At 43.7% G+C, this 11,703-nt stretch overlaps 1 pseudogene; it reads left to right on the top strand.

Annotated features, from left to right (window-relative positions):
* The first annotated feature begins 349 nt into the window (after positions 1 to 349).
* On the top strand, positions 350 to 1,676 carry LOC148147667 (uncharacterized; annotated as a pseudogene).
* The last annotated feature ends 10,027 nt before the right edge of the window (positions 1,677 to 11,703 follow it).

The raw sequence follows: 11,703 nt of genomic DNA, 5'->3' as shown, positions 1-11,703 counted from the left end.
GCAGGACAGGGGGTTGAACACCTGCCTGATCAGCCTGGACCAGGAGAAAGCCTTTGACAGGATATCACATACGTATATGAGAGATGTTCTCTCCAAAATGGGCTATGGGGAAGGAATCTGCAGTTAGATCAGACTGCGCTACACCAGCATAGACAGTACATTCTCAATCAATGGGTGGGAATCAGATAGATTCCCAGTCAGATCTGGAGTCAGGCAGGGCTGCCCTCTCTCTCCTGCCTTGTTTGTGCGCTGCATAGAGCCATTTGTCGAGTCCATCAGGAAGGATGCGAGCCTGAGAGGGCTGACTATTCCTGGCAGCGGGGGACTGCAAGTTAAGGCTTCCCTGTACATGGATGATGTCGCCGTTTCCTGCTTGGATCGGCTGTCCATGCACAGACTCATGTGCATCTGTGACCAGTTCGAACGGGCCTCGGGGGCCAAGGTAAATCGAGGCAAGAGCGAGGCCATGCTCTTCGGTAACTGGGCCGACCAATCCTCGATCCCCTTCACCGTCAGGACTGACCACCTGAAGGTGCTGGGTATTTGGTTTGGAGGGGCTAGGGTGTGCGCTAAGTCTTGGGAGGAGAATATCAGGAAAGTGAGGCAGATGCTGGGCAGATGGAAGCAACAGTCGCTCTCCATCATGGGAAAAAACCTGGTCATCAGGTGTGAGGCACTGTCAGTGTTGTTATATGTGGCACAGGTTTGGCCTATTCCCAGAACCTGTACCGCCGCAGTCACCCGGGCCCTTCCATTTTATATGGAGATCAAAGATGGCCAGGATCCGAAGGGACTCAATGTACAAAGCTCTGAGCAACGGAGGAAAAAACACACCCAATGCCACCCTCACCCTGATGGCCACCTTTGTGTGTGGCTGCATCAAGCTGTGCGTGGATCCCCGGTACGCAAATACCAAGTGTCACTACGTACTGAGGTTCTACCTATCCCCGGTGTTGCGAAGGATGGGCCTGGCCTCGCTGTCGCGGAACTCTCCAAGTAGTTGGACCATTCCGTATCACCTGTCCTTCGTGGAGAAGGTTATGAAGAAAAACAGCTTTGACCACAAGTCCACCAGGAAGTGGTCAGCACGTAGTGTCCTTGATACCCTTTGGGAAAAGGAGAGGGCGGATCCTGTCGAGCGGTTCCCTGGGCAGACTGTCAAAGTCATTTGGCAAAATACCTCATCGCCAGAACTTTGCAACAAGCACCAAGACATGGCTTGGCTGGTGGTGAGAAGGGCTCTGCCTGTGAGATCCTTTATGTTGGCCTGGACTCTCTGCCACACCGCACGCTGCACTTGAAGCGGCTGCAGAGGGGACGAGACTGTCACATACCTCCTTCTGGAATGTGCCTACACAAAGGAAGTCTGGAGAGGAATGCAGTTGTGTTTGTCAAGGGTCGTCCCGAGCAGCTCAGTGACATGGGACTCCGTGATCTACGGTCTGTTCCCCGGGACGCACATCGAGACAAACATCAACTGTGCCTGGAGGATCATCAACTCGGTCAAAGACGCTCTTTGGGTGGTCTGTAACCTGTTGATCTTCCTGCTGAAAGAGGTGACCCCAACCGAGTGTTGCAGACTGGCACATTCCAAGGTCCAGCACTACGTGTTGAGGGATGTGCTGAAGCTTGGGGCAGCTGCCACCAAGGTGCGATGGGGAAAGACCACCGTGTAAGGTCTGCCTGCCTAAGACAAGCAGGGGGCCCACTCAGTAAGTGGGTTCCGCTAACACCTCAGCTAAATATATGGATAGTCAATGTACAGACCTGTATATACGAATGATTAATTCCGATCTCTGTATGTAAAGGAATGCAATGTGTACATAAGAATGGCATAATCAATTGTGTAGATATCAAAATAATTTTATGAATAAAGTTTATTTTTGAAATAAAAAAAACCCAGGGTAAAGCCCTCTGCTAGTTTAAATCCAACCCACAGGGAAGCTCACCTTGCACCGTAATCGGTTACATTTCGAGAGGCAATGAACTATCCCAGATTTCACAATTTACATTAAAAATTAATAATTTTATTCTTTAAGTCCAACAGAGAACATTAAAACCACTATTTACAACTCCTCTCTCTTAAACCTATCTTTTACCCAAGCATGCAGGTACAGCAGGTAGTGAAGAAGGCTAATAGCATGCTGGCCTTCATAACAAGAGGAATTGAGTATAGAAGCAAAGAGGTGCTTCTGTAGCTGTACAGGGCCCTGGTGAGACCACACCTGGAGTTCTGCATGCAGTTCTGGTCTCCAAATTTGAGGAAAGACATTCTGGCTATTGAGGGAGTGCAGCATAGGTTCACGAGGTCAATTGCTGGAATGGCGGGATTACCTTACACTGAAAGACTGAAGCGACTGGGCTTATATACCCTTGAGTTTAGAAGACTGAGAGGGGATCTGATTGAGACGTATAAGATTATGAAAGGATTGGACACTCTGACAGCAGGAAACATGTTTCTGATGATGGGTGAGTGCCGAACCAGAGGACATAGCTTAAAAATAAGGGGTAGACCATTTAGGACAGAGATGAGGAGAAACTTCTTCACCCAGAGAGTGGTGGCTGTGTGGAATACTCTGCCCCAGAGGGCAGTGGAGGTCCAGTCTCTGGATTCATTTAAGAAAGAGTTGGATAGAGCTCTCAAAGATAGTGGAATCAAGGGTTATGGAGATAAGGCAGGAAGAGGATACTGATTAGGAATGACCAGCCATGATCATATTGAATGGCGATGCAGGCTCGAAGGGCTGAATGGTCTACTCCTGCACCTATTGTCTATTGTCTATTGTCTCCCACTTAGAATACTGGTCCAATAAAAAATGCCAATTAAAAATTACGTTTCAAAACTACTCAGCTTTGTCGAATTTGCTCTGTAGATATTCCTCTCTGTTTTCTTGGATCATCTCTTATTCGGTCTTCTGCTGCATAACTTTTCTTATGGGCAGGTACCTTTCAGAGAGCTATTTGGCTCGCAGTCTATACTTGTTGGTGCTTGACAGTTCTCCCCTTAACTGTTCAAAATGTTCGGTTTTTCACCCAAAAACATCGGACCATTTCATTGGTTTGATGTCATTAGAACACTAAATTCAAATTTGATTGGATTTTGGTATCAGGGGCATAATTTAAACTGATTGGCCAAAGTTGAATTTGCTTTTGTTCCATGGCAATGCAACTTCAGCTATTTGTTTAAATCAAATGTTAGACTTTTACCTTGTTCAGTACTCTGTGTTTTCGGTCAGTCCTTGATAACTTCCTCTCTCTCTTAAAAGTACAGTACACACCTACACCTTCATAACATAACTATAATATTTTTGACTGAAAGATTTGTCTAATTCCTAAACCAGCATTTCAACCTTCAACTAATAGCATAAGATTCCACCTTTCACGTTCATTTAGCCCAACATACTTTATCAAAGGCTTCCTGGAACTCCTAGCAGACAAGAAATCACCATCCAAGTGATTCCTCAAAATCCCCTCAAGCTTGTGAGACTTTGGTTGTGACTTTTTAAAGGCCTGTTTCCCTTTGTGCTAATCCTTGAATAAGAGTGTTTTGAATTGGGGCTGGCTCTTCTTCAGAACTGGAACATGACTGCAGTATGCTGAAAGAGAGTTGCACTGGACTCAAAACATTAGCGTGGTTTCTCTCTCCACAGATACTGCCAGACCTGTTGACTTTTTCCAGCATGCTCTGGGTATATCTTCTCTGATCTATTGGTGCCTTTCGAACAACCAATAAGCCTGAAGTTCCTTGAAAAATGATGAATAAATCCCTGTAACGTTGCCTGTTCCAATTCATGTCTTTCGGTGCAGGAATTCTAAGCTTTGCAGACCTGAATGTGGGTGTCTACAAAGGGGCAATCCTGAAACAGCAGCAGGAAAGACACTGTGCACAATTTCTAGTATCAGTGCCCAAGGTGTTGCTGGCCTTTGTGTGATTGTGTTGGAAACATTGGCCACTGACATGGAGTACTACCGCCTCCATTTGGTCCTCACGTTCATGATTGGCAGGACTGAAGAAAGCTTAGAAACAAAAAGAGAAAGTGCTGGAAATAATCAACAGGTCTGGCAGACCCTGTGGGGTGTGAAACAGAAAGAGCTGTTTAGAGTGATTGCAGTTTTCAAGTCAGGAAACTTGGATTGAGTTAACAGCAGGACATCTTTAAAAATATTTCTGTCGGTGTCCCACCCAGTGGAGGCCTGTTGAACAGTGAATTGAGTAGTCAATGGCTACGGTTAAGCTGGGTTGGGAGAATAAATGTGGGTCAGATAAGGATCCCAATGGTAGGGGTGGGGTGGGGTGGGGTGGGCTGCCGTGGTGCAAGCTGATCATAATGAGTGTCTCTGATCATGGTAGTAAATGTGAGAAAATGAGGACTGTAGATGCTGGAGATCAGAGTCAAAAAGTATGGCACTGTAAAAGCACAGCAGGTCAGGCAACAACCGAGAAGCAGGGGAATTGAGTTTTCGGGCATAAGCCCTTCATCAGGAATGAGGCTTTTGCCTGAAATGTTGATTCTCCTGCTCCTCGGATACTGCCTGACCTGCCGTGCTTTTCCAGTGCCATATTAGGAAATGGTCTAATTTCAGGTTGGGAGGATTTCTGATCAGAGCAACAGGTTTGTAAAGTATTGAATTCACCCCCTATTGCTTCCTGTAGCTGTTGATTTCCCCAGGCAGGGTGCTCTATAATTAACTAGGAGGACAGCTGAAACATGGCATACAGCTTCTCTAAAATGACCAGCCTCCCTCCTGCAAACATGGTGCTTATCCATTCCTCATCCCACCTCCTTTCAATTAAAAGTGGTCGAGGTCACACTGGGTTCAATTCCCGTTTCAGATTTTTAAGAATTCTAATCTCTGACAACAATCCCACTTTTGGAAGTGAGGGTTTAGCCCAATGTTGAAACAGTCACTATTTTCCTTTTATTATTTTTCATTCGGAGCTACGAATTGTAACTGAGAATTGAACATTGTCTGTTTTCGACATGCAGAGAGGAGAAGATCATGGAAGCTAGGGAACTTGAGGAAGGGAGTAGTGATGTCTTGAAAAGTGTCCATATACGGGAAGAGGAGGTGATAGATGTCTGAAAATGTGCAAAGGTAGATAAATCCTTTGACAAGGCATGTCACAGAACTTTGTGGGAAGCTAAGGAAGAGATTGCTGGGCCTCTTACTGAGATTATTTGTATTATCAACAGCCCAGTGATGTTCCAGAAGCCTGAAGGGTGGTTGAATGGTACCATTACTTAAGATAGGTGGTAAGGAAATGCTAGGGAACTATAGACCGGTGAGCCTGACGTCAGTGGTGAGCAGGTTGTTGGCGGAGATTCTGAGGGACAGGATTTACATGCATTTGGAAAGGCAAGGACTGATGAGGGATTGTAAGCATGGCTTTATATGTGGGAAATCCTGTCCCACTAACCTGTTTGAGTTTTTTGAAGAGGTGACAAATAAGATTGATGAAGGCAGACCAGTAGACATTGTCTATATGTACTTCAGCAAGGTATTCAACAGGATCCACTTGGTAGACTGGTTAACAAGGTTAGACCTCATGGGATCTTGGGAGAACTAGCCAATTGGCTTGAAGGTAGGAGACAGAGGGTGGTGGTGGAGGGTTGTTTTCCAAACTGGATACCTGTGACCAGTGGTGTGCCACAAGAATCGGTGCTGGGTCCACTGCTTTTCGTCATTTATATAAAGGATTTGTTTGTGAATATAGGAGGCATGGTTAGTAAATTTGCAGATGACATCAACAAAGGTGAAGAAAAATGGTTCTTCCATTTTGAAGAAGGGTTACTGGGCTCAAAACGTTAACTCTGATTTCTGTCCACAGATGCTGTCAGACCTGCGGAGATTTTCCAGCAATTTCTGTTTTTCTTACCAAAATTGGAGGTGTAGTGGACCGTGAAGATGGCTATCTTAGAGCACAATGAGACCTCAATCACATGAGCCAATAGGCCAGGGAGTGGCAGATGGAGTTTAATTTAGGTAAATGTGAGGTGCTGGTATTTTGGAAAGGCAAACCAGGGCAGGACATATACATATTGAAGATGCTTGAAAGTGGAGTTGTGGGTAGTCAGGGTAGTGAAGAAGACATTTGGCACACTTGCTTTTATTGGTCAGTGCATTGAGTATAGGAGTTGGACATTGTGCTGCAGTTGTACAGGACAGTGGTTAGGTCACTTTTAGAAAACTGTGTTCAGTTCTGGTCTCCCTGCTATGGGAAAGATGTTGTGAAATCTGAAAGTGTTCAGAAAAGATTTATAAGGATATTTCTGGGAGTGGAGGGTTTGAGCTATAAGGAAAGACTGAATAGGCTGACACTTTTTTTCCCTGGAGCGTCAGAGGCTGAGAAGTGGCCTTTTGCAGGTTTATAAAATCATGAGGACCACAGATAGGGTGAATAACCAATGTCTTTTTCCCAGGTGAGGGGAGTCTAAGAGGGCATAGGTTTAAAGTGAGAGGGGAAAGATTTAAAAGGGACCTAAGGATGTTGGAGATCTGAAAAAAAATCTTGCTGGCAAAACTCTGCAGATCTGGCAGTGACCGTGGGAAGAAAGCAGAGCCAACGTCTAGAGATTAGTGACCAAAAAGCACGGAAACAGACCCTTCAGTCCAACTCGTACATCCTGACCACATATCCTAAATTAATCTCGGCCCAAATTTGAGCTTTTGGGACCTAAGGGGCAACTTTTTCACATAGAGGGTGGTGCATGTATGGGATGAGCTGCCAAAGGAAGGGGTGGAGGATAGTGCAATTGCAGCATTTAAAAGGCAGCCGGATGGGTATATGAATAAGAAGGGTTTAGAGGGATATGGGCCAAAAGCTTGAAATTGGGCCGAGGTTAATTTAGGATATATTGTCAGGATGTACGAGTTGGATTGAAGGGTCAGTTTCTGTGCTGTATGGTCACTAACCTCTAGATGTTGGCTCTGCTTTCTTCTCATGGTCACTGCCAGATCTGCAGAGTTTTGCCAACAAGTTTTTTTTTCAAATCTCCAACATCCACAGCTGTTTGTTTTATTTGAGTATTTGCAGCATTTTGTTTTTAATTCAGATTTTGACCTTGTGTAGTTTTTTGACTTGTTGAGCGAGTGTGTCTTTCATTTGTCAACCAGACTGCTCCCTTTTCCTCTCCCTCCCTCACCCTTAAAGTTTCTGACCTATGGCCATTTTTGTGAGTACTTCAGCCTTTCCTCCTGCATTGCCCTAAATATTGAATATGGGATGATTCTGAGTGCTCCTTTAATAGACTGCAGACCAAACATTAAATTTCGACTCTTGTCTGTTTAAATTCACATCTAAATTTGAATAGATTGTTATACAAACAAGTGTGTCCTTAAATACGCAGTACAATGAATAAGGTTGTCAGTATATCCTGGAAGTACATACTGGTGTAATGCATTGTTGTGGTCTTGGCTCCTCGATTACAACAAAGACGTTCTCTCCAATGCTTGGTTCAAACATTCAGTCCCAGCACCAAACGTTCTTCAAGGTGCTCTGACTCCATTCCCTTCCCTGAACACAGTCTAAGGATGAAACAACCTCTTTTGTAACTCTGGTAGTCTATTGGCCCCCAAAGCTGGGCTTCTTAATCCATATCCACCCCATCCACTACATCTGGCATATCCTTCCTCAGTTCATTTTCTAAAACCTTTAACGTGCCTTTGGTATCTTCAAATCAAACCGTTTTAATGCTCCCTGCCCAACTGCCCAGCTTTCCTTGATCTAATCCAAGGTTGTGATGCTCATCTCTTAATTTGCACTAAGCTGAGTTAACTCATCCCCCTTCCTCACTTTGTGCTTGTTGATCGCTATTGATGTTAACTCAATCCCAAACCAATCAGTGATGTCAATGACAATAATGTCATGGTAATAGTTTTCTTTACAGAAAGCGGCATAACATTTCTCTGCTTCCTCCTCTACCCCCACGTCCCATTTGTCTCTCTTTATAAGGGCTCCTGATACTTAAATAATCAGTGCCCTTTAGTAAGAATATAGCTACCATGGCATGGTGACTCAATGGTCAGCATTGTCAGGGACCTGGGTTCAATTCCACCATCAAGTGTATGGCTGTATGGAGTTTGCACATTGTGTCTGTGTCTGTGTGGGTTTTCTCTGGTGGTTCTGGTTTCCACCCACAGTCTAAAGATATGCAGGTTAGGTGGATTGGCCATGCTAAATTGCCCCATAGTGTCCAGGGATATCAGGCTGGTTGGATTAGCCATAGGAAATGCAGGGTTACAGGGATGGGGTAGGTTTGGGCAGGATGTTCTTTGGATGATAGGTGTGAACTGAATGGACCAAATGGCCTGCTTTCAAATTGAAGGGATTCTACGACAAATTTCATACGGGGCACTGGCCTGAAAAGATACTGCAGGTTATTGCTACAATGTAGAGATTTTATCATCAACGTTACAATGCTAAAAGACTGACAGATGTTGAATGTTGAATTGGTTAATCAAAGGAGGATCAACCACACAGATTCTGAAAGGCAGGATTTATGATTACTTGAAAAAACCATAGTTTGACTGAAGATAGTCAACACGGCTTTGTGAGGGACAGATCATGCCTCACAAGCCTTATTGAATTCTTTGAGGATATGACAAAATACATTGATGAAGGCAGAGCACTGGATTGGTGTATATGGATTTTAGCAAGATGTTTGGTAAGATTCTCCATGGTAGGCTCATTCAGAAAGTAAGGAGGCATGAGATACAGGGAAATTTGGCTGTCTGAATACAGAAGTGGCTGGCTCTTAGAAGATAGAGGCTGGTAGTAGATGGAAAGTATTCAGCCTGGAGCTCAGTCACCAGTGGTGTTCTGTAGAGATCGGTTCTGGGACCTCTGCTCTTCATGATTTTTACAAATGAATTGGATGAGGAAGTGAAAGTGTGAGTTAATACATTTGCGGATGACATGAAGGATGGTGGAGTGGGTGGATAATATGGAGGGTTGTTGTAGATTGCAACAGGACATTGACAGGATGCAGAACTGGGCTGATAAAGGGCAGATGGAGCTCAGAGTCGAGAGGGTGATGCTGGAAAAGCACAGCAAGTCAAGTAACATCCAAGGAGCAGGAGAATCGATGTTTTGGGCATAAGCCCTTTATTAGGAAGGCTTATGCCTGAAATGCCAATTCTCCTACTCCTCGGATGCTGCCTGACCTGCTGTACTTTTCCAACACCACACTCTTGACTCTGCTATCCAACATTAGCAGTGCTCACTTTCTCCTAGCAGATGGAGTTCAACCTGGAAAAGTGTAAACTAATTTATTTTGGAAGATCAATTTTGAATGTAGAATACAGGGTTAAAGGCAGGATTCTTGGCAGTGTGGAGGAACAGAGGGATCTTGGGGTCCATGTCCATAGATCCCCCAAAGTTGCCACTCAAGCTAATAGGATTGTTAAGAAGATGTATGGTGTGTTGGCTTTCATTAGCAGAGGGATTGAGTTGAAGAACCACAAGGTTATGCTGCAGCTGTATAGAGCCCTGATTAGATCTCACTTGGAATATTGTGTGGAGTTCTGGTCGCCTCATTATAGGAAGAATGTTGAAGCATTAGAGAAGGTGCAGAGGAGATTTACCAGGATGCTCCCTGGAATAGAGGGCATGTCTTATGAAGAAAGGTTGAGGGAGCTAATGCTTTTCACACTGGAGTGAAGAAGTGTGAGAGGCGACTAGATAGAGGTGTACAAGATGATGAAAGGCATAGATAGAGTGAATAGTCAGGGACTTTTCCCCAGGGCAGAAATGGCTATCGCAAGGGAGCATAATTTTAAGATGATTGGAGGAAGATTTAGGGGAGGTTTCAGGGGTTGTTTTTTTATACAGGGAGTGGTGGGTGCGTGGAATGCACTGCCAGCAGTGGTAGTAGAGTCAAATACATTAGGGACATTTAAGCAAACTTTGGATAGGCATATTGTTGATAATAAAACGTAAGGTATGCAGGTTAGTCTGATCTTAGAGTTAGATAAAAGGTCGGCACAACATCAAAGGCTGAAAGGCTTGTACTGTGCTGTACTGTTATCTGTTCTCTGTTCTAATATTGAAAAAAAATAAGAGAAAAGTGGACTGGATGTGACTGGGTTTCGGCAGGTTAAACTTTTGTGGGACTCTTTTTGATCTTCTTTGCTCTGTCTCGTCATTCTCCAGTTATCAACTTGTTGAAATTTCTGGGACAAGAATCCCTGTCTGTCAGAAATAAATAAAATCGCCAGCGGAAGTTGTTTACATTGACTGATGACTTTGGAATGCATGCAAGATATAAAGTCCCTCATTCCTGTAATACAGCCCATCATCCAACAAATGCATGAAGGCTTACTATTCATCATTGTAACAAATAACGAATGGCAAATTCTAGGAATTTATAAAAAAGGTCCCTTAACTGTTTCCATCTGCCGCTGTGTGAGTGGGGTTCCTGATTGAATGAGGTTGGGCTTAGACCATAGCTATGAATAAGATTGCCTTGTTGTTTATCTGTGTTCTGCTAAAGTTACATTGTCAACAATGAACTGTTCATTTTTTGTTTAAGTTATCGAACTGGTGAGCAAAATCTGGAATTCATAAAATCTGGTTTGGAACAAGTGAGCAATTTTCCGTGTCATTAAGTATTTTGATTTCACTGTTTTGTAAATCCAGCGACAGTGAAGGCTGATTGGTTTGGCTTGGTCTCCCTGTGTTATAACACCCAGTGACTGCAGATTGTTTTGTTTTGTATAGATCAGCAAAACAAATGAACTGCTGGTGATGTTGACAGCGCCACAGGAATTGGATTCAGTAAGTTATCTTCGTGGCTGTGTGGTGAGGGACTACCAAAGGCAGATGGTTACATTCTTGTGCTTTGCACAGAACTACTCAAGAATGATGGAAGCTGAAGTTAAACTGGATGCCATTTTTTGCCATCTGCTGAATTAAAAGAAAATCTGTTGGTACTGCTTGAACCATCAGAAAGTTAACTTTGGCAGTCAAAGTTAGCACAGACTTCATAGCATGTTCTTTTCTGTATTTGTTAATGAGATGGGGTGTCCCTGGCTGAGCTAGCATTTATTGCCAGACCCATTGCTTTCATGGACCACTGCAGTCAATTCACTGTAGGAAGACCCACAACACCTTTAAAAAGGGAGTTTCAGGATTTTGACCCATGTTCAATTGTAGCAATGACCAGTTCACAATTCCACAATAACTATTTCAACAATTGTATTTCATTCCAAACTTATCAAAGGGACAGGATGTCTGCTGCTTTATTGACCAGTTAAGGTGGTAAGAGAGTCATTGACTACATGAAGTTAGCTATTTAATTACCTCTACACAATGGAAGTTTGTGGGATTCTTATCAAGGTCATAGCTATTTCTAATTTTCATCAGTTGGATGGAAGCAGATTTCCTGGCACTCACTGTACTAAACCTCATCTGCTGGGATTGTATGAGGTCTTTCATTTGAAGCAGCAATGTAATATTAAATTCCCTACGCCCCGATGCTTTTAAACATGTATATTACAACTTGCATTAGGCAGCATGACAAGAAGCCATTATATTCTATCACAGCCAGCAAACTCAGGCATGCTACTTGTGTAGAAAATCTCCTCAAAACATCTCTTTTGATGCCCCTCCTTCATTACATTAAGGAGTTGATTTTGATGTTAATCTTGGATCATTACAATCCACTTACTGATGGTATGCTCACACTGGTGTTAGAATTTTGA

The sequence above is a fragment of the Chiloscyllium plagiosum genome, unplaced genomic scaffold (assembly GCF_037043375.1).
Source record: "Chiloscyllium plagiosum isolate Xiang-an unplaced genomic scaffold, Cpla_swu_hap1 HiC_scaffold_15, whole genome shotgun sequence".
Taxonomy (NCBI): domain Eukaryota; kingdom Metazoa; phylum Chordata; class Chondrichthyes; order Orectolobiformes; family Hemiscylliidae; genus Chiloscyllium; species Chiloscyllium plagiosum.
The sequence above is the reverse complement of the archived record's forward strand: the minus strand, read 5'-3'. Positions and strand labels throughout refer to the sequence as shown.